Source organism: Argentina silus, assembly GCF_951799395.1.
Source record: "Argentina silus genome assembly, chromosome: X".
Classification (NCBI taxonomy): domain Eukaryota; kingdom Metazoa; phylum Chordata; class Actinopteri; order Argentiniformes; family Argentinidae; genus Argentina; species Argentina silus.
In genome coordinates, this window is record NC_139653.1 from 15,906,914 (window position 1) to 15,929,466 (window position 22,553).

The window sequence follows — 22,553 nt, forward strand, 5'->3', positions numbered from 1 at the left end:
AATTGTAAAACCAATATGTAAAAGCTGAGAATCTCTACGTTAACCTCATAGTAGCTGTTTGATTTCAAATCCAAACTTTTGGAGTGTAGAGCCAAAAGAAGAACAAATGCTTCACTGTCCCATTACTCACACAATGCACTGTGTTAAACTACCTGCAGAATGATGTTGAGTTCACTGGCATTTTGAACTTCTCGGGATATCTATCCAATCATAGAGAGTATGGTTCTGAGGCAGCTGGAAGGATCGGCAAAGCTCTGAAAGAGAGAAAAACCCTGGTGAGCTGTCACAGCAGAAATACAATTTAAGTACAATTTTCAAAGTGGTGTCATGATTCTTCCTTGTTACTTCCATAGGCGTTACACTGGGTTCAGCCAATCAGGTTGCCCATAATAAAAGTTATAAATGTTCAAAATCAAAGTGAAGCTTACTGAACAAGGAGCTAACAATTCAAACGTCCTTAGCCTGAAGGTACAGTAGTGTACCATATTATCAACAAATAACTTATCTGGTATGTATTTACACATCTACTCCTTGTCAATACTGCTTTACCTTATTTTCTGTCTGTTCGCACTTGTTATCAAGCGCTATTGGTGCTTCTATTTGTGCCCTGGTCAGGTGAACTTGCAGGTTGAGGTAGAAAACGTTTGGACTAACCCTAACCCTAACCCTAATAACAACGCCTACAATGACTGCAAACGTAATGTTTTTATTAATGCTGGCTGTAAATAACCAGGTGAACATATTCGTTGGCTATATGTAGTGCGTAAAGGCCATATTATCGTTCTCCTCTTTCCCCTGTTCTGTACGTAGAGCGGACATGGGACAGATTTGTTCCATCATTGTTCAAATGTATTGTCTCTCCCACACCGCAGTAGCATTTTCGCTTGGTGAAAGAATAATAGGCCAGAAATGTATGTAATCAATACATTTCCTGTTACCCTATTTAAAATGCATTTTCACAACATAAATATATAGTGTCTTTGATCAATGCCTTTCACAAAATCATTCGGTTGCCTTTATAAGAATGTACTGTGCTAATAAAATAATGTAGTAATAAAATAACCTTAACCGATTGGAACAAATGAAGCAGGCTGTAATATAACAACGCCTTGTGGGCACAGCGGTGACTCTGACCTTACAGGCTAGCAACAAACTACAAACTTCTATTTGAGAGGGGTGTTACCGGTTTCGAAAAAAGGTTGGACGAGGCGGGCAGAGAACTCACCTTGATGAAGTCAGATCGATTGTGTCATCAAAAATACATATATTTAGATTTTTAAGGATTTTGACTAAAATCTTGACTGGAGGGGGTGTTTAAAATAGTGCTATAAGGCCATGATAAATCAGGAGCAATCAAGGAATGAGATCACATGATAGATGATAAAGAATGTTCTGTGAAGAGCACGGTTTTAATCTGGTGTCGTGCCATGGTCAAGCACTGGCCATTATGTACCTATTTTACGTTGTTTGTTTACAAAGACATGCTCACAATTGCTGCTATTAGAAAACATAACATTGCATACGTTCACATTTTCTGTCCGCAAAACTACATGCTTCACCTTTGAAGTAAAAAATTAAATAAATAAAATAAACATCAAATATGATTTATTTTCAGTTCACAGTTGTTCTATATGAAATTGTACCATGTAGCCATATTCCCCATTTTTACTGTAATCCAATTAAGGTCTGCATATTAATCTCTTCTCCAACAGACCACAAATAAATGTCCTGCAGGTCCTGCCAATTCTTCATGAAAACAAGACAAGATCCAGCAGAGTTTAGTCACAACTGATTCTGCTTCAAACAGTGTCATGCCTGGAGCTGGTCTGACGGAGAACAGCATAAAGAGAGCAGAGCATTGGAGCAAATTTAACACAGTCCTGGTTTATGATGCCTCTTCCCATCAACCCACATCTCAACAGCCAGTTCTGATTATGCAAGCTAGATAAACAGCACTCTCCCTCTGACAGAGGAAGTGATCCACTCAGCCCCCTTTCAACAAGCAGGAGTTTGTGTGAAGTGGAGGAGCGGAAATTACAATGAGAGCTGTGACAGTGAAAATAAAGCCTGAGCAGGCCTTAGAGTTATTTAGAGCTGAAGAGAACAACACCGTCTCGTAGTGTAGTTGTTTCTCTGGCACGTTTGTCTTCCTGTCTCAGGAATGAGGGAGTGGGGCTACAAGTGAGCTCACACCTTTGCGCCATGTTTCGCCTGGAGGCTTGACAGGCTGTTCCATTTCCTACGGTCCTGTGCTATTCCATTAGCTGAGCCAAGGACCAGTATTTAGATTAAATAAAGGATAAAACCACTAAAGTTTTTCCCCCCTGGTGTTCTTTCCCCTCTTTTTAGGACAGACCCTATGGGGGCGTTGTTTTAGTATGTAGCCAAAGCAGATGAGCGGGAGCCCAGCCCTGTACTGCTGCATATGCACTCAAGCTTACTCTGAAGAGGGGTGTTACGTAAGCTGGAGCTGACCCTGTTTTTCTGCTTCATGTTGCTCTCCTTCCCCTCTCCATCCTGCTCACTCACCACCCCTCCCAGGTACAGCACTGCACTGCACAAACTTTGATGTCGAATCAAGTCAATTTCACCTTATTACACTGTGTTATTCACTCAGGTTTAACAGGGGACACCAAGAGAAGAAGAGCAGAAGGGAAATAAGATGCAAATGCCATTGCACTCATTACAATAAACTCTGGATTCACTGAAGGACTCAACCAGGCTTACAAAATGTTGGCAGAGACATAGCATGAAAGGGTGCTTCGAGCCCGGGCTTATGTTCATGAACTTCTCCCCACAGAGACAATAGCCTGTTTATTACTCACATGCAGATTTCTAAGTTTTCATCTCTGTATGTGAGGAAGCTCTCTCTTGGGTGCATGGTGTCTTCCCAAAGAATTCCACATGTACGGAGTGGGTTAGCCCTGACCACCCAACTTAGTTGGGTCTAGAGCTTAAGAAAAGTGTTAATCCATTGAAATGTATCCCTCTAACCATGAGGCGTGACGTTGACAGATAAATAAACATAAGAGTTCTAAAGGTTTGTGGCACTGCATCAGCAAAAGTTGCCAGTGGTTTTAATCTGAAAACTATGTGGAAGTGGCCAGAAAGAGAGTGAAAGAGAGGCTCTGAATTACTGCAGATGAGTCTTAAGGCGATCCACTGTGCAGTGCAACTGGGTTTTATTTTTTAAAATCTGCGATGTTGAGGTTGTGTTGACTGCATCAGCCTCTCTCTATTAATAAATGAAGAAGAAAAGCCAGAGTAGAGAAATATGTTCTAGAACATCAAATCCACTGGACCACCCAAGGGGCCTCTGAAGACCCACAACCAATATTTCAAGATAATTGGGTCACACACTGAGCAAGCCTTGTTCCCTGCTCCTTCAGTACAGTTGCTATACTATGGAGGAGAACATCAGCATTAAGACACATAGCAGCAGGATTCTCAGAGACGAGTCATACTTTACAAACCATTAACCACAGTGAATTCCAGCCACACAAGACTCTGGAAGAAGAATAGGTGTGTTGTCAGCCAGATTAGCAACACTGTAGCACCAGAATGGCACAGGTATGTAGTGGCCCTAACCATGGCTTCAAAGCAACCCCATAGGGAGATAATATACTGTACATTCCTTGGTCCTTAAGCACAGCAGAAGCACCACTGACTGAAACAAATGGCCATCTTGTACAACATTGCATGCTAAAAAGCTTAGAGCGCAAATAAACTGTATATCATAAATACTAAGAAGAACTAAGGAACCCAATTCCTTAATATCTAGGACAGTGAACACAATTTGTTCTCCTTGGTCTTTTTTTGCCTCTTTTCCACACTTTGATTTTCCCTCCTTGAAGCTTAGTTCAGAGGCCTTGCAGCGAGATCTCCTCTAAAAAGCAGCTGAGAGAGTTAAGAGATGGCTTAGAGGCAACTCTCTCCCCAGCCACCTGTCTGATCTATTTCATTTCATTCACTGAAAAAAGGCCATTTAAGAAGAAAAAGTCAGGTGCAACTACAGTGCCTACAGAAAGTCATCATACCCCTTTGAAATAGTTACTATATTTGTCGTACAGCCTGAAATCAAAACCCATTAAAGAAAAAACATTTTCCAGCTTTATGTACAAATTTAGCCATACAACATCAAACTAAAAAGGCGACAGTTCTGAAAATGTATACAAAATTTAAAACAAGAATAACAGGGTTGGAAAAGTCATCAGTCCCCTGATTTAATATTTTGTAGAGCCACCTTTTGCTGCAATTACAGCCATACTAGCTTTGCACACCTAGATTGGAGAATGTTTGCCCATTCTTCCTTGCAGAATTGTTCGAGTTCAGTCAAATTCTGTGGTGAGCGGCAATGGACTGCTCTCTTCAAGTCCATCCTCGGATTTAAGTCAGGGCTCTGAAATGGCCACTCAAGGACATTCACTTTTCTATCCTTAAGCCACTGCGTTGTTCTTTTGGCGGTATGTTTAGGATTGTTGTCGTGTTGGAAGGTGAATGACCTGCCCATCTTCAGCTGTCTAGCAGAGGGACACAGGTTGTCCTCAAGAATTTGGGTGTACTTGGCAGCATCCATTTTCCCTTCAATCCCGACCAATTACCCAGTCCTCACTGAAGAGAAACATCCCCACAAAATAATGTTGCCACCACCATGCTTCACAGTAGGTATGGTGTGTTTTGGGTGGTGTGCTGTGTTTGGTTTTCGCCAAACATAGCGCTTGGAGTTCAGTCCAAAAAGTTCAATCTTAGTCTCGTCAGACCATAAAACCTTTTTCCACATGGCAACAGAATCTTCCAGGTGTGTTTTTGCATAGCACAAATGAGACTGAGTGTGGCACTTTTTCAGAAAAGGCTTCTTTCTCGCTACCCTGCCATACAGGCCAGCTTTGTGTAAAGCTTGTGAGATTGTTGTCACATACACATACAGACCAGTCCCAGCCATAAAGACTTGTCAGTCCTTCAAAGTTGCCTTTGGCCTCTTGGTAGCTTCTCTGATCAATGTCCTCCTGGCTCGGTCATCCAGTTTGGACGGACGACCTGATCTAGGCAAGGTGTTGGTGGTGCCATACGCCTTCCACTTCTTAATGATGCTCTGAACGGTACTCAGAGGGATAGCTAAAGCCTTCTATATCTTTTTGTAGCCTTCACCTAACTTGTGCCTTCCTACAACTTTATCCCAGAGGCCTTTTGAAAGTACTTTTCCAACCATGGTGAATTATTTGCAGAACCATGCACTTCTAGTAGTGGAATCCTCAAGAAACAGCTGGTTTTATTCTGAAGTAATCAAAACCACTACAATTGATGTCAGGTGAGGGGCAATTAGCCTGGTGTTTGATCTGGAAGTTGATTGGTTGCACCTGAGCAAGTTTATAATGGTATACTCTAAGGGGCTGATCACTTAACCAAGCCAGGTATTTCACTAATTAATTTGTAATAATTGTCCAGAATTTTGTACATTTTTATTTTCACTTTGATGATGAGGGTTATAATGTGTACATACACCTCAAAAACGTTAGATTTGATTTATTTTAATTTCCAGGGTGTAATGTGACAAAAGGTAAAGATTTCACAGGGGTATGATGACTTTCTATAGGCACTGTACATCCCTGGCTGTAACAAATGTACTGATTTCCCCATATTTTCTATGGTCAACCAAGGGGGCTGACCAACAGTCAGACCAGTGAAATCTGACACAGACGGTGAAAAGGGTTGTCACCCTTCCATTGCATGTGCAGTCTCATTTGGTCATCCCTAAAATATGTGACAGGTAGATTTAAAGCCCTTTGTTATTAAACACCACTTAAAAGCCCAGCTTATATTTGACAAATACTTGGGCCTGTTGGAACAGGAGCAGGGCAAATATGTCCTGAGCCTCTACCTGCTTTCCTCTCCTTTACATCCCCAGGGACAAACAATGTCAAGACACTTCTATCATTTGAGGAAATTATGAGGGGAAAATTTTGATTGTTGCCTTACGGCCAAAATCTGATTAATAGATTTTCAATAGAGAGCGAGTATGAAACACCTGGACATACATTCCAGAATTCATGAGGTTCATGATTTTCTTTTTTTTTACCTTAACACATGGCAGCATGGAAGACCAGTGGGTTGGTAACCTAGTGAGTAAAATTACCATGATATTGTAAGGATAAGAAAAACATCTCAGTATGTCTATTGGTGAAACTGACTGGAGTGCTACTCTATTAATGCCCACATCAGAAGGGTACAGAATCTCAATGAGGCAGCCATCACTTTTTCACTGTATGAAAATGTTTAATATTGTAGAAATACATTTAAAAACCCAAATAAATAAACATTCCTAAAGTGTCCTCTTTTCATTGTTTTGGGTCTTACTGAAAAAATCCTGTGAAAGTCAAGAATTTTGGGGCCAACTGGTTACAAGCTCTAACACAAAACCAGGTTTTGAACACTCAAGATTCTAGAAAGAATAATACAGGTAGCTGTGAGGAGGTACCAAAGAAAGGGTCTACCAAGGAGTATCCAGGGTGTCTCTCCCAAGTGTGAACGGCTGAGTCCATAAGATGTGAAGTGGACATTTGTGTGACATAGGAGACATACACATCTAGAAACCTTGGGTGAGAGACAGCTTGGGGGGGAGGGGGGTTTCAGTGGTAATGAAAGTGGTTCAAGTTTTCTATTGAATTGCTCTGAGTGGAGCAGTGGCATAAAATGCAATATGAAGCAGGGGGCCAGTTGAATGTGCTGCAGACACTGGAGCATCCTGCCTGTACATCCATTTGGCTTAATTCATAATTAATCTCTAGCAGATTTAGCACAGCAAATGGATAGATACTGCCTGACCAATTGAACACAAGTTGTGAGTTTGATTCATTTTAGAAATGTTGAAATTGTGCTGTCATATTATTTATGAAGATGTATGCATCCAGATGTCATAGCCAGGTTCAACACTCAACTGAAGTGGAGGCAGTGTGCATTGTTTAGGGATGATATTAGCTTGGAAAATTACCATACAAATATAATATGCTATGTATCTATATAATATTACTGCACAAGCCACAGTAATGATAATTTCAATTGAAATCCACTATACCCACATTATTTCTACCATTTGCTTATATTGTAATGTTCAACTCTGAGGGAGGAGGGAACTCATCTCACAGAAGGCAGAAAGGTAGCCACCAAGTCATTTTCATGCAGTGCAGAATTGATTTCATGTTCCACCGGAGCCTTGCAAAGGGTAAAGCTCTGACCTGCCTGACCTCATTGTGAGAGGCTCAGGTGGCAGTGTCGTAGTAGAGTTTGTTAAAGTAAGAGAGAGATAGCCCTGAGACTGATGCTCATACAGCTCACCCTGAATAACGGGTGACAATTGAGCCGGTGTGAAACCTTGTGTGACTGCACTAACGCTAACATGTGGCCATCCAGGAAGGTCACCATCAGCGGGACATCCCTGAGCACACTCTGCTCACAGCTCCTTGGCTCCTCAACTGCAGCCTTTCAAGTCCTTAAACAACTGCTAATGAGAAGCACGGACAAACCCTGGCACCTTCAAAGAGACAACAGACAGGTGGAGAGGGCTTTAATGGCTCGGAATATGGGGCCATGGGGGAAGCAAGTGAGGACTGAGCCTGTATGCTGGGTGTGGGGGATTTCTACACCTGGAACAACACAAAAACAGTGCTCCTCAAAAACAGTATCTGTATCTGCCTGACAGGCGGCATTGCTAGACAACTAAAGGCACTCACTCAGATGAAAGAGCATCAACAACATTGCCTGAAACTTCCAGGTCTAGCCACAACATCCTCATTACCGTGTCAAATAGATCAATGGTATGTCTACCATCTTAAAAGATATAGAATTAGGTTGAACAAAGACATTCTGTTTTCAGAACAGCACACTTTATAAATGTAATGTATTTAGACTATTAGATATGTCCCTCCACTAAACCAACTATGAATAAAACCAACTATAAATAATGTGATAAAGTTAAAAGGAGCCGCTTTATTTATTCAGGGAATATACATTTAATTAGTGTATCCTAATTTGGGTTGTGGGGATTTTACTGAGAAATAACAGAGAACAACCAGAGCATCTGATCAAGTAAAGTAAAGATAACAAAGTAAATAAGACAAACAATCATCATCTAAAAACTATACAACCAACACTCACTGTCACTAATTATCACCACCAAAGACATCCTTCTCCGACCCTGTGAATGACCTTTTCAGGGAGAGAGTCTCCTATGACACAAATGCAGACAGCACCATAATAGTCATTTTATTACGCCTCACACTCCAGAGACTTTCACATTTCACAGGACTCAAGACGTATTTCACATCACCAACACATGCATACCAGCAAAGGTGCTGCTTGACATTTCCTCTATTGGAACCCCCCCCCCCATGATAATCTTGACAGAATCTGCATGCCAATGGATCTGCCAACACCTCCAATCTATTTGCATTAGCAAGCAGAGGGAGGGGGTGACAGCCCTGTGTTACAGTGAGTGGCCATTCACTCACTAATCCCACATGTGGATGCTGCCTTGTCTATGCCTAAACGTTTGTTGGCTACAGAGCAGACACAATGCCAAGGACTGGGGTAGCAAAAATTAAAAAGAACAGCATTCATGTATTGAAAATGTGTTTTCTGTTAATCCGGTGCATTCAGAAACTCCTTCCACCGAAGCGATCAGTTGCTTCCAGGTCAGTGAGTAGAAATATCAAGCCATTCCCACTGTGGACTGCTTCAACTGAAATGTTCTCTCTTACGTAACACAGCAAATACAGACACACAATCAAGACAGGACTCTAAAACACATCTGGGTCAACTTCAAAACCATATCCCTTAATTTAAACATGAATATCCGTGTGTAGTGAATAAATAGGCTGTATTTCAATTGTTTGATTTAAAATCCCCTATTATGAACTATTCAGGACACCCACCTTCAAGGTAACCTGACCCTGGCAGACTTCCTTCACTAAAGTTGTGAAGTGAGAATAACCCTTTATAAACCCATAGTCTAAGCTTGTGATAAAGACAAAGTCCTTGAAGTGAGAGTTCAAGAGTTTCCAGAGGACCACCGCCTGTCTTCTGTAGAACATCTGATTTTTCATCACCTGCTATGTCTACCACTCAAATACATTGAGATCACCCAAATCAGATCTACATGTTGAGCTCAACATGGAGTCCTCCCCATGGACCACCTCAACCACCACAACACCCAGGGAGCTTTCCTCCACGACGCCCTGTGCACTGAGGCATGACCAGGCTAGATTCTGCCACACATGACTACACAAAGCTGGGTAAAAATGTGTCCGCTTGCTCCAAGCAGTCTTGATCAACCTTCAATGCAGCCTCTAATTTCCATTGCCCTCCAGTACAATGACACCCCCTGTTCTCTCCGATAACAAAGTCACACGGCTGTTGTAAAGCCCTAAATGTAACCATTTACTAAATCCAGCATTTTATTTGGTGAGTATTTTTTGTGCCAGCTTCCTCTGGGCCTCGCAAAATAGAAGGAAAAAAAAAACACATAAAAAAACAACCTTTTAGTAGCAGATGAGTGGAGGTGTCTTATATGGTCTGATCTCCATCATTTATTTCTTTAGATTATACCCAAAACACCACACTATGGTTTTAGGGCATAATTTGAAGTAGAACAGACAATGGCAAACCATGGTATTACATCAGGTATTATTATTATCCATACACCTCTCAATAATTGATTTTCACAATCAAAAGGAATGTAAAAGATAACCAAAGGCTTCAATACCAGAAGTCAATCCCAATGATTCTGTAGTAAGAACAAATCTAGCAGTGAAATTACTTCATAAGCTGTTCACTGTTTTAAGGAGTGCCCAATCTAAACTAAGTACCAATTGACATAGCAAAAACCCCAATAAAACCACTGTTAAGTCAATAGTGTCTTTCTAATTAGATCAATATTATGACAGAAGACCATCCAAATCAAGCTGTTATTAAAGAAAGTATTTTTTCTTTCTCTGGGGAATCATTTTATAAGATTGTATTCAAACTCAGGAGACTTGTTACCCATACTAGTTCAGTCTTGAACACACATAAAGCAGAGGACAAGACTAACACAAAACATGATTTTCTTTTTTCACCTCTTACCACTGACTCACTGAACTCACCCAAATCCTCTTAGCTAGTCCCAGGGTAGCATGCTTGCATTTCTCTAGTCATGATGAAGTATATTGTGCAGCTCTCAAAGCTGAATCCAGAACCCTGACCTTCCATCCTGGTAAGCCTAGGATGGTCGATACATTTCTATAACTGTGACACCAGGTGACCAATTCTTGCTTTTTTCCTACACCACATTCACACAGGCATTAACACAAAGCCAGGATTTTAAATTGATTCACAAACCAAAAAAGTCCTTCAGCCCCCTAGGACACGCTCTGGGGATTCTCCTTGGCTTTGACCATCTCTCCTATTTGCAATTCATCATCTCTCCTTCTCAGCTCTACAATACCACCACTGTGACTGCTTTATGGTTACAATGATGCAGACACAAGCTGTATTGTTGTGTCTGCCACTGAATGGGGAGCAGCACAATAGTTTATTGCCTGCAGTTGTAGGTAAACTTGTACCAGACACTCAACAGTATTACAGGTAAAACTAGCTTTGTATTACAACATTCTAACCCCCTCTCAGTATGTATGTAGATCACTGATATCTGTAGACCACATGATCCACAGGCTTACAGCAGGATCATCAATTACTCATGCAAACTTTGTAGACGACTGAATAGTACTGTGAAATATAACAATATGTGCATGCTCACTACTTTTGCTAGCTCTTAGAACAGCCAACAGAAGGTGAAAATCCCTTTCATCTCTAGTTTCCTAACACCTCCTTTGGTAGGGAAAGGCTTTAAAGCCAAGGAGCCATTTGCTTCTGATATCACAAGCACAGCATAATACATAAAAAAGGTTGTAAAGACACAAAATACACAGAGCAGTGGCAATGCCTTACCTTGCTGGCTGCAATCAGACAATACCACCTTCTTTCAGACTGCTCAGAGAAATTCCAACATCACTGAGGGGAAATTTCATGCTCCATTCTTGTGATTTTTACTCTCCACTTTCAACTCCACAGCAGACTGACTCCTGCATGGGAGGATGAGTTCAGGAACTGAGGGATAGAGGGGGTGTGCCTGTTTGTAAATTCCCCCTCCTCCGCGGCTCTCTCTGCTCCCTCTCCTGCCTCCCTCCTTCATTCTCTGATTCCACCCCCCTAGACTGAAAACTGAGCGCCAGCAGGAATGGCTGTTCCCTTCCTTTAAGCCCCAAGACCTCCCCTGTCTCCTTTTTAATTGCCTCAGCACTCCCTTGTGGGAAGCATCAAATTTACACTAAATTTCACACACCCCTCCTAATGTACACACCTTTCAGAAAAAGCCCAGCCCCATGACACGGACTGCTTAATATCCACACTCAAGTTGAAGGCTAGGGCTCTGATTTCAGCTCTTTAATAAAATAATTCTAGGGATCATTGGTAAACATAAACATCGCATCATCTTTTGGCTTAAAAATGAAAGAGTGAGTGTGGGAAAGTGACATCCCATCTTGTGTGTGATTAAGAACAAGGCTTGTAGAAACATGGAGAATGTTCTCATCAAATCAAAAGCCATAGAGGCAGGTGCTTCTAGTGCTTTTTAAATGTGGTGTGTCTGTAATTTGGTACATTCATCTATGCTCCAAAATAGAACTGTAAATGAATGGAAAGCTGAAGCATTGTTGTCATAGCACCGGTGATGTCGTGAGGCTGTGACGTCAGTGATGACAGCTGTGCCGGATTCATTTTGAGATGCTAAAACTGTAGAGGATACAGGGAGGAGAGGACAGAGGACAAAGGTGCAGAAAACCTATTCAGCCGAGCACTACAACATAGATCATGTGCTCCAGAAGTAGCTTTGCATACATACCAATGCTAAAACAAGCCCCAGGCTATGCTGGGTTAGACTCCCTGATAACCAAATAGCAGAGGAGAAAGCGTGTGCTCAGTCTGTCTGAAAGGAGTCCAGAGACTGAAGAGGACTGCCATGTCTAGACTTAGTGATTACTGTGTCAAAACTAAGAATATCTCAGCATTGTGGTTTGGCTGGCTTCTCAATGTGATTTCATCCCCAGTCAAGGTTGTGACCCTAACCGTATACTACTAAACCACTGAGTTTTCATTGCATAGAATGGAATGTCTGGTTGACTAGAAGTCTTTAAAGGAAACCAGACATTATAAACAATCAGTGTTCTTATCAACTTACTGGACTGGCCCAGGTACAGTGATTATATAAAAACATTTATTCAGACTTTTCTTGCAATGCATGCCACATTTGTAGAAAGACAATTGTTTACATCCCTTATCTAAGTGTAATAAAAAACAACCCTGTACATGGAGTGTACTATATGTATGCTATGTAGTGATGCTTGTCTTACAAAACCAGTAACAAAAGCCATATTTTCAATTCTTCATGACTACTGGGAGTATGGATTTTGTTTAAGAATGGGGTCATCTCTCTCAGCAAACAAACATTTATAAATGTGAGTTTGTTGAAATTCTGAAATTACATGAATGGACTGGATCATGGGCGCTACAGCATTTGTGGGGGACAACATGTTTACTGCAGACTTGTTTCATTTGGGATTAGGAAAATATCTGTTTTTCTAGTTGAGAATATCGGAGGATACAGACAGATCAGGTAGCACAATAAACAGGCTTATCTGAGAAATGTGTGCTAAATACAGTGTGTTTGCTTGTAACCACAAGCATTTAAAAAAAATGCTACTTGTTTGCATAATATGGAGCTATATCAATTAGCCCATTTCTGATTCCTTCTATTGCAAACTCAATTCAATTCAAACCCCATCCGATCTCCACTCAAATTAGGGATTGATGGAATTGGACATTCAATATAAAGTGACAATACATTCAATACTGCTCCAGCAATTTGGGAGGTGAGTGTAGAGATACATGGCTACACCTCAGTCTGCTGATGCTGTCCATGTGTCACAGCACACTGCAATCACTGCCAATCACTTTCAGAGAGAGAAAAAGCTGCAGTAGGGAAGAAAAGAGGTTTGTATGCGAGGTCATGTGTGATGTTTCTTTTGTGTGTGTCTCCCGACAAAAATAGCCAGCCGATTTTAGTTACTTCTAAGCTGTTAGAGAACCATTCCTATTCTAAGTCATGGGTTTCCCTAAAGCCACCCTCACCTAATATCCTGTACTATACAACTCAGTGTGTATCAGCTGCAGATCAACCACATCCAAATTAAAACAAAACAGTGGTAATATATGCTTTGATACAGTTTCTATTCTGATGGAGGTCAATATCCAAAAACAGCCATGCTTAGGTCAATGACACCATCACCATGGCCAATGTCAGAGTGAAGAGAGGTCAAGCGGTCCACACACAGAGTGAATAGAAAGCAAATGTAGCATCGCAACACACTCAGCTATGGCAAGCTAGCTGCATAAAGCCGAGCTTATCTATCAAAGCATAGCCCTGACTAGGATTCAATAATATGCACCAGCTGTATTGAGGCCACCAAATTGTAGTCACATGATGACAGCCTAAGAATCAACAGTATCGTCTTCGGTCACTATGGCTCACGTGTTTATTTTCCTTGATATTTCTACAATCGTAACAACGTGTGTACTCTTAGTTTCCTCTTGAAGAAACAGATGATACAAAATCGTCAAAAGGTACAGGCTGAACTACGTACATCTAGAAGGGAAAATGCAAGTATTACACAACACATGAAAGCAGCAACCTTGTGCTGGTAGAGATCATTAGTAGAGAACCCCAGTGATTTCCTGAAGCACACAGCCTCTCCACAGTATACATCAAAGACAATGGTATGGAGTAAATCATTTGAAATGTGCGGATCAAGTTGAGACTGATTGGTTTATACTGGTCTGCCAATAGCAATGCAATACTGATAATGCAGTATTTACATGGAAGCCATACAAATTAAACAGAGGTACCAATTTTCACGATTTGTATACAACAAAAATGAACTACTACAATATAGGGTTAATTAAGAAACATTTAACTACACAAGCCTAGGTTTTGTAAGGTGTAATCATAACCAGCAAATTCCATGTGACAGAAAAATGACTTATTATACTCTATATAGAAATGAGATGCATTTGAGTGTGTTTGTGAGTGTGTTGGTATGCTTAGGATGTTCCTTGAATAAGCAAAGTTAAAAAGCAGAACACTGGTGCAATAACCTGAGTAAAAGGGACCTCCTCACTGTGGGTGAATTTTACATTTTAGGATAGCACTGACACCCATGGTTCACTATGTCAACTCTCACATATGCCAAATTCAACATCAGCCAAAATTAATGGACAACTGCTTACTCATGATGAGTGGCACATTCATGTAAACCCAAACCTGCACACTGCAACTCGTACCCTCAGCAGTTGAGAGCACTAACCATGTATTATTCATCGTAACCACACGGCACTATCAGCCACGTGAACCCAATGATCATCACCCTGTGCATTTCTGACAGCTGGTCATGAGTTCCTGTGTGTGCTCACTGCTAGGAACTGTTCTATGATATGCCTTTTATCCACTCATCTGCCATGTTTTCCCCAACCTTGTGACCATTATGCAGAAAAAGTACCAAAATGCCACTGAATCTCATCCACCATTCTCTAAGTGCACCCTGGCCTCTCACTAGGGATAGAGCCCACTGGAATTTGACCAGAATCTTTGAAGAAATCACTTTGCCTGGAGTACCGCAAACTCAAAGGAGTTGTTAAGCACAAGTCAACACCAGACTGCTTAGATGACTTGATGTATGGGGAGCATTCCATTTTATAACCTAATTGGATCAGAATCTTTACTCTCAGAATCAGATTTAATTTTGTGCGAAAATCTAATAAAAATGCTGAAATTCATATATGATGTATGATAATGCATTCTGTGCACACAACCAACACACACACACACACACTGAGTGTATGGAAGTCCCCCTGCACTATAGCACTACTAAAGTGGGTCACCTTTCTCTGCCAAGCATCTGGGATCATCTCATAAACATGCTGTGAGTTTTTTTCCTATCAGCATGAATTCCACATGTTTGTGACCTCTTATGTATATGGGCTAGGCATGAATGGGTGGTTGTAAATGGACGTACTAACTGTAAACTAATTCCTTTGGTAAATTCAAAAGATGATGAGTTGAAATGTGATTTTCGGACAATAATATGATTATCAATGACCGCTTGTAAAGGTAAAAACATGCCTTACTTGCTGACTTAAAGATGGGTAAATACTGTAGCTACTGTATGTGAATTTACTGCTGAATATCAACAATTTACACAGTGGCTCAGAGCAGTGAACAATGACATTGCCATTTTCACTTAATATAATATATGCCATTTAGCTGACGCTTTTATCCAAAGTAATTGCAGTGAGTGCATACATTTCAGTATATATGGTCCCAGCGGGAATCAAACCCACAACCTTAGCGCTGTTAGCACCATGCTCTACCAACTGAGCCACAGAGGACCACTTTCTGCAAGAGACCAATGATAGCAGATGAGACATGACTGATACACCAGGACATCAGTACACCCGGACATCAGTACACCCTAATGGAAATTAATTTCCTGTCATGGGGAGTAGGGTAGGCCCAGTTCTGGTCTGAAAACGTAATAGAACATGGATGTAAACAGAGTAGAAAGTCCGCCTCCGCTCTGATATAAGGAATCTCTGGGGGGGGGGGGTTACAGATAATTCTCACAAGACAAATTTAGCAATCAGCCTGTGTAGAATGCATTAAACATGGACCAAGAAGACCTCTTACACCTACAAACACACTCTTACACAATCTGGCTTCACCTCTCAAACACTCTACAGAGAGCTTCCCATGTTGATTACAGTAAATTCAATTGAACTTATCAATAAAATAAGGAGCCTACATGATATAACATTTGGTCCACACAGCAAAAACATAAGGTAACTTGCTTTCAAAAATAGCGCATATTCCAGAGGTAAATAAACGGCAAGGTTCCTATTACAAACTCGTTGTTAATAATTTAAATATCACGACACAATCTGATCTTCCAGTTCACTGCAGTGTGTGCGGCTATGTGTGTATGTGTTTTTCGTTTTGGTTTTCAGATGATACCCTACATAACCAACATCTAATTACACATTGTCTGTATGAATGCATCTCAGTCTAACACTGGCATTGTGAAGGCAAAATCTTCACATAACGGAATTAGCTTATAGTATATCAAATATCTGCAAAATTACAGGAGCTGAAAACTGACAGAAGATAAACTATTCAAGTAATGACAGAGAAAGTGACACACTCTAATGCTTAAGAAATATTTATTATGTGTAAACAAATATTGGGGAGTATTTAAGTGTGTGACTTTCTCATTACTGTGGTACCAAATTCTGCAAAATAGGGCGTATCTTGAAATGAAACACATCTTGCATGTTTTTGGTAAGGTTTGTTTTTCTAGGAAAAATTCATAAATAAGCCAAGCAAACAGTGACTGTTACTTGTCCATTTTTGGCTGATGTAAATACAGAGCCATAGCACACAGAGCCACAACTTGCAGCTGTACAGAATAAAGTTTGTCTTTATAAGTGCAAACAAAACACAATTCTCAGCAAAACAGAACAGTATTTACTTGGCACCACTTTGCCAATGAATGAACATTTATGTGAACGTGGGGTAAATATGAATAATTCAGAGAGCTCTTTTAAAGATCTTAAATATGCGCATTTCAAGCAATCATCTGTGTTTGGTAGTACATGTTTTTACACAAAAAAAGAACAAAGTCATAAATTGTACAAAAAGCCAACAAATTACCATATGAATGTGCAGACATTCTTTTATGTGTGGTTAAGAAAGTTCCTGCATTGCCTCCAGTAGCTCTACATTTCAGATCTTAGAGATGGAAAATGCCATCTGAAGAGGGAGTCCAATGGGGTCATGGCCCAGGGCCCCATGGCTACAAGCCAGAGAAGAGCCTAACCAGTCCCAACTTGATCCTCAGAGAGAGAGAGAGAGAGAGAGAGAGAGAGATTCTCTCTGTATGAAGCATGTCACACAGGTGGGATCAACTTACTGCCCTAAGGACACATCAGAACACTGTGGCCCTTTAACAGGAAACCCCAGAGTTCACTTCCATCAAATTAATCAGTTTCAGGCTAAATTGAATGATTTTTCTCCTTCTTTGAGATTTCAGGTGATCTACCCAGCTGTAACAGTGAAACATGTGTTGGTAATTTATACCATGTTCTGTGCATCATATTCACAGAAAGAGCTACACTGCATCCACAACACCTAGAATCTCCAGTGTAACTATGTTGCCAATCATCATGGGTCGACAACAAAAACTTTAATCTAGGAGATTAGCAACTGATGATGCTACTATAGCCTACAGGCAGTTCTGTGTAAAAGGGCCCATGAGGATCAAAATATGAAAGCCATAAGATTACATAAAATTGGGTGTCAAATGGAAGCTAAGAGTCTATTTTTTTTATCATCATAAAAATAGGGATAAGCAAAGGCTTCGACTTCTGGTTTAACATATCTATCTAACAAAATCTACCAGAAAAGGTCATTAAAAGGTGTATAGTAAAACATAAAACCTCATTAATGTTCAAGTATAGACCCCAGCCAACTGATATCAACACTTACATTTAATTTTTAGAAATGGTTTGGCTTCTGTAAGATTAAGAATCATTGCCCAGTCTCCGGGTCATTCTGTTACCAAAAAAAAAGAAAAGAAGATATTTTCAAATGATTCTGCCTCATGAGCTAGGATAATGAACGTTGACAAAAGTAAGAAGTATAGGTAGACCTACCATACTTGTAGTGTTTTTACTGATATTGATTTAGTTTATGATTAAATAAATATATATGATAAATCATATATCGTAAATAATTAGTAAAATGGTAACATAACGACCAAATCAAATCAGTAAGGGAGTTATTGAAATTTAATTGGCTGCATTCACTTATTGTACCGGTTTTACAAAACCCAAAAGGGTTCTTCGGCTGTCCCTGTGGGAAAACCCTTTAAGGAACCCTTTTCACAGAGGGTTCTACTTATTTAAAAGGTTCCAAAAGCGTTATTCCACAGGGACAGCTGAAAATCATACAGTAGTTGGTACAAACATCCTCACCAAGCACCACATCAACATCAACATCCTCATCTCATGCTCCAATAAATGGACACTGAATTGTTGTTGAGTACAGCGGGGAAAGAAAAGTATTGTATATTTATACCTTTGTTTCCCGATTTTAGTGACATCATCATGTACAGAATAACATTCAAATCCAGAAATTATGCATTTCTGTAGGGTCATTTAGTCATCCAGTTACTGTCATTCTGTTACCGAATGTAAATCCACTTCACTTACTGTACAACCAAAAGAGATATTTTCAAACTCAAGGTATCATATGATAGCTAACACTCTTTCTGCAGACATATTTGAATCTTAATTTGGAGCAGATATTTAATAGTGCTGGGGAAACATGGTTACATTAAAAAAAACAGTTCTCAGTTGGAATTGTTAGAAGTAGTCCTTGTGCATAGAGTTGTATAGTTTGTTAAACTTTGCTATAAAGGGATTTTGTTTGGCCTCCATTTAAAAGTGAAAAATGTAGTCCCAGTGTCATTCTGTTACTGTGGAATTGCCCCCCAGCAAGGTCATTTGAGCTAAATGCAGCTGCAAAATTTAGGCTTGTCAAAATGCAGTTCACATAGACTGAGCTATGAAAAATAATGACAGGCAACGTAACTCTGTTACATCACTGTAGGTGTATGTTGTCGTTGTTGTTGTTAATGATGATGATGATAAAGAAGATAACAAATAATAGAGATGGACCCACGGCAAAAATGACATTTATGAAGTCTGGCTCGTCTATTTTTCCCCATCTTTTAAACTAATTCTGAGAGCAAAATGACATACTGAGAGTGGAGCACAAGGAGTTCAATTACACACAACATACATCTTATTCTATGTACATGGAATAGCCCACAGGCTTTTTTTCATGTCCTTTTGGTTGACTCAATATAGGCCTACAATATCTTGCTGAGATGATTGGAAATCTGTCATTTAGTGCTGTATCCATTCAGTAATGAAAATACAGAGATGTCTCAATGGTAAAAATGACCAAGACGTGAAATTCAGCCAAAAGCAATAAAGTGCCCATTTCCCTTTTGATGTGGTAAATATGCCACCATTAAAATTCATAAATGTAATGCTTACACAGTAAAGCAACAACAATTCACTTACATACAGTCGTTTCCGCACAACATAATTGACGACTGCAGCAGAATTAACATACCTGGGGGATGTATGCAAACAAAAACAAAAAAACGGTGTCTAATTAAGTGTAAAGCTACACGGTGCAGCGGTCTACTTGCACGTTGATGCGGTCACGGACATTGGTCCGGTCACTAGGACCCAGGGGAATGAAGCATCAAACATCAAGCACATTTTTCCCCACATGATGAGAAAATCAAAATATTTCTTCGCACAATACCTGTCATAACTCGCTGTCGATTACTGTCGCTGTCATCAAAATAATGCAATACATTCTACACGTCGTTGTTGATGTGACATCCATCCACCGCATCGCTTCTGCCGCTACCAGATCACCATGTTGTTTCTACACCGCTGTGATGGGAGGAGCACGCGGCCCTTTGAGACGGCGCGCGCATGGATCACGAGAGTGCCACTAACTTCATGCTCTAGCCAATCCGTTTCGGCATAGATGTGAATAAATTAATATTTATTGATAGCTGTAATAATTGACACTTGGCATGTACTTTTCTGTATGAATACTTTTTAAAATGTTTTTATTTCAAGTAGGAACACACAAAACAAGCCAGTAAGTCCATTAAGCCATAGTCCATTAAGTCCATTAAGCCATCTTCACAATAGATAAGTCGCTAAGGGAGTTAAATCATCTTAAAAAACACCTTTCTAAACATTATTACTGAAACAAGGTCGTTACAGGCCCACAGGTACATTTCAGAGGTCTCAAATAAGACCTCTGAAATAATTTAAGTAATTGTAAATAGACTTAGGCCTTCATACATCATACAACATACACTCACTGAACACTTTATTAGGAACACAATACGAATACTGCTTTGGGCCTCCCTTTGTTCTTAAAACAGCCTCAATTCTCCGTGGCATTGATTCCACAAGATTTTGGAAACGTTCCTTTGAGTTTCTGGTCCATGATGACATGATTGCATCACGCAATTCCTGCAGATTTTTCAAGTGCACTTTCAAGCTGTGAATCTCCTGTTCTACCACATCCCAAACGTGTTCTATTGGATTCAGATCCGGTGACTGGGAAGGCCACTGAAGAACATTGAACTCATTGTCGTGTTCATTAAACCAGTTAGAGACGACTTTTGCTTTGTGACATGGTGCATTATCATGCTGGAAGTAGCCATTAGAAGATTGGTAAATTGTGGCCATGAAGGGATGCACATGGTCAGCAACAATACTCAAATAGGCTGTGGCATTCAAGCAATGACTGATTGGTATTAACGGGCACAAAGTGTGCCAAGAAAACATTCTCCACACTATTACACCACCTCCACCATAAGAAGGTGTACAGGTGTTCCTAATAAAGTACTCAGTGAGTGTATATTGCAGCTATACGTTGAGTGATATATACAGTTAGGTCCGGAAATATTTGGACAGTGACACAATTTTCATAATTTTGGCTCTGTACGCCACAACAATGGATTTGAAATGAAACAATCAAGATGTAGGAACCCATGGACACCACCAAATGCTGGGTTTCCTCCTTTGTGATGCTTTGCCAGGCCTTTACGGCAGCTGTCTTCAGTTGTTGTTTGTTCGTGGGTCTTTCTGCCTTTAGTTTTGTCTTCAGCAAGTGAAATGCATGCTCGATCGAGTTGAGATCAGGTGATTGACTCGGCCATTGTAGAATATTCCACTTCTTTGCCTTAAAAAACTCCTGGGTTGCTTTCGCAGTATGTTTTGGGTCATTGTCCATCTGTACTGTGAAGCACTGTCAAATCAACTTTGCTGAATTTGGCTGAATCTGAGCAGACAGTATATCCCTAAACACTTCAGAATTCATCCGGCTGCTTCTGTCTTCTGTCACATCATCAATAAACACTAGTGACCCAGTGCCATTGGAAGCCATGCATGCCCATGCCATCACACTGCCTCCACCGTGTTTTATAGATGATGTGGTATGCATTGGATCATGAGCAGTTCCAAGCCTTCTCCATACTTTTTTCTTCCCTTCATTCTGGTATAAGTTGATCTTAGTTTCATCTGTCCAAAGAATGCTGTTCCAGAACAGGGCTGGCTTTTTTTAGATGTTTTTTGGGTGGTGAACCCTCTGTATTTGCTCTTGTGAAATCTTCTCTTTATGGTACAATTAGATAATGATATGCCTACCTCCTGGAGAGTGTTCTTCACTTGGCTGGATGTTGTGAAGGGGTTTTCTTTACCATGTGAAGGATCCTGCGATCATCCACCACTGTTGTCTTCCGTGGACATTCAGGCCTTTTTGTGTTGCCGAGCTCACCAGTGCATTCTTTTTTTCTCAGAATGTACCAAACTGTTTTTGCCACTCCTAATGTTGCCGCTATGTCTCTGATGGATTTTTCCTTTTTTTTTGCAGAAACAGGATGGCCTGTTTCACTTGCATTGAGAGCTCCTTTGACCATATGTTGTGCGTTCACAGCAACAGCTTCCAAATGCAAATGCCACACTTGGAATCAACTCAGACCTTTTACCTGCTTAATTGATAAAGAAATAACAAAGGAATAGCCCACACTTGTCCATGAAACTGCTTTTGAGTCAATTGTCCAATTACTTTTGGTCCCTTGAAAAAGAGGGGGCTACATATTAAAGATCTGTAATTCCTAAACCCTTCCTCCAATTTGGATGTGAATACCCTCAAATTAAAGCGGAGAGTGCACTTTAAGCCCATATTCATTATATAATTGTAACTTGAATATGTTTTGAATAACAAAAAAAATAAAATAACAGAAATTGTGTCAGAGTCCAAATATATATGGACTTAACTGTAGCTCATACCTGTAGAGAATTTCCACTTGGTTTCCAAAGAACACATACTCTTTGTCTTCAGTATAATGGCAAGAAGATCATGTGATGAGGGAAATTTGACAACATGTATCATTCAAAGAGGGCAATATCAGGGGACTCATGTCAATTCATCAATGGTGATGTTGTGTGGAGGGGAAAATCACAAATAACAAACAAGAATCATACATGTTGTGGTCAGATAAAATGTAAAGTTATGTCTAAATTAATCTGATGGTTCAACAGATCATCACATGACTGGTTGTTGTCTCATGCTATATATACAGTACATTTATACTATCCTGGATTTAAGCAGAGATTAGAACCTTTATGTGGTATAAGTATATTTAAACGGTAATAAGTATTACAGTACCCTCTACTGGCAGAAATAGGAACCTCCTCCTTGTGAGAAAATTATTTGCATCCTATAGAAAAAATGCACCAAGATGACACAC

The 22,553-nt window shown here is 40.2% G+C and overlaps 1 protein-coding gene across 1 annotated transcript in view; it reads right to left on the reverse strand.

The window, feature by feature from the left end:
- The window catches only part of LOC310822249 (rho guanine nucleotide exchange factor TIAM1-like), a 46,845-nt gene extending 27,171 nt beyond the window's left edge, over nt 1–19,674 (reverse strand). The window contains exons 1-2 of the mRNA XM_083694596.1: nt 19,538–19,674; nt 153–254 (exon numbers count right to left, since the gene is read on the reverse strand). The gene's annotated coding sequence lies outside the window, so the exon portion shown is untranslated. The remainder of the gene's footprint in view (nt 1–152; nt 255–19,537) is intronic.
- Nucleotides 19,675–22,553: the final 2,879 nt, after the last annotated feature.